The sequence below is a fragment of the Corapipo altera genome, unplaced genomic scaffold (assembly GCF_003945725.1).
Source record: "Corapipo altera isolate COAL_440 unplaced genomic scaffold, ASM394572v1 44b, whole genome shotgun sequence".
Lineage (NCBI taxonomy): Eukaryota > Metazoa > Chordata > Aves > Passeriformes > Pipridae > Corapipo > Corapipo altera.
This window is the reverse complement of record NW_020884932.1, coordinates 168,604-170,171: the sequence shown is the minus strand read 5'-3', so window position 1 is coordinate 170,171 and position 1,568 is coordinate 168,604. Positions and strand designations below refer to the sequence as shown.

Sequence of the window (1,568 nt, the reverse complement as noted above, 5' to 3'; positions counted from 1 at the left end):
CAGGCTCACTGCACGGCCGGGACAGGCTCACTGCACGGCCGGGACAGGCTCACTGCACGGCCGGGCCCACTGCGAGGCGGCCCATCACAACTCCCTCCCGCCGCCAGGCTGCGCCTCGCTCTCCTTTTATAGGAACCGGACGCCCAGTGAGGGCAGACGCCCGGCCGTCCCCGCCGCCAGCGCGGCCGGTGACTCACTCCCTCCCTGCCTTCCTCCCGCCCGGCCGCGCTCCGCCAGCGGCCGCCGCCCTGCGACACCACCCTGCCCGCTGCCCGAGAGGACGGGCCGGCACCCAGGTCCGTCATCCCCGCCCCGCCGTGACCGTCGCCAGGCGGCGGGGCAAGGACTGGGGGTGTCACAGGTGCCGCGGCGGGGCAAGGACTGGGGGTGTCACAGCTGCCGCCGCGGGGGCCAACTCCGCGCCGGCTCCGCGCTGACTCCGCGCTGCGGCCGGATGGGCGGGAAGGGGGAAGGCTCCTCCCCTCGCGGCGGCGCCGGCAGCGAAGGCCCCTTCCCGCTGGGCGACCGCCGCCCACTCCCCACTCACCGCCGGTGCCGGCTCCACATCCGCAGGGCAGGGCGGAGAGGGCAGGGGAGGGGCGGAAAGCTGGCGGCGGCCCCAGGCACCGGGCCCGGCCGGGAGCGGCGCCGGGCCGGCCCAGCGTGGCACCGCCCGCCGGCTGCCGCTGGCCGCGCCCCTCACACGGGGCCCATCCCATTCCGTTTCAAACCATCCCAGTCTGGGCGCCCGCCCCTTGCAGCATGATGGGTCGAAAATGTTATTAGGTCAGTGTTGTATCAACACTTGAATAGACCACGAGCTCTCATGTCATCCTCTTGTTTATTTTCACTTTTCCCTCCCTGTGCTGTCTCCTGTCACAGAATCACAGAATCAATTAAGTTGGAAAAGACCTCTTGAGAACATTGTGTCCAACCTCTGACCAAACACCACCATGTCAACTAGACCATAGCACTAAGTGCTCTTTTCTTGAATACCTCCAGGGACAGTGACTCCACCACCTCCCTTGGCAGCTCATCTAATCACTGTTTCTGTGAAGAAATTCCTCCTTATATTCAATATAAACCTACCCTGGCACATCTTAAGACTGTGTCCTCTTGTCCTATCACTGGCTGCCTGGAAGAAGAGACTGACCCCCACATTGCTACAAACTCCTTTCAGGTAGTTGCAGAGAGTGATAAGGTCTCCCCTGAGATTCCTTTTCTTCAGGCTAAACAACCCCAGTTCCCTCAGCGGCTCCTCATAGGCGTTGTGCTCCAGTTCCTTCACCAGCTTTGTAGCCCTTCTCTGGACTGCTCCAGCACCTCAATATCTTTCCTGAATTGAGGGGCCCGGAACTGGACACAGTACTCGAGGTGCAGACTCACCAGTGCCCAGTACAGGGGAAGAATCACTTCAATGGTCCTGCTGACCACACTGTTCCTGATACAGGCAAGGATGCCATTGGCCACCTGGACACACTGCTGGCTCATGTCCTTCCCTGGACACAGCCAAAACCTCCTCCTGGAGCTTCAGCCCTCACTTCAGCTGAGTCAGTTTTATTTCCAAG

At 62.4% G+C, this 1,568-nt stretch overlaps 1 protein-coding gene across 1 annotated transcript in view; it reads right to left on the bottom strand.

Moving 5' to 3' along the window:
- Positions 1-644, bottom strand: part of ANO10 (anoctamin 10) — a 124,953-nt gene extending 124,309 nt beyond the window's left edge. The window contains exon 1 of the mRNA XM_027659427.1: positions 548-644. The gene's annotated coding sequence lies outside the window, so the exon portion shown is untranslated. The remainder of the gene's footprint in view (positions 1-547) is intronic.
- Between the last annotated feature and the right edge of the window lie 924 nt (positions 645-1,568).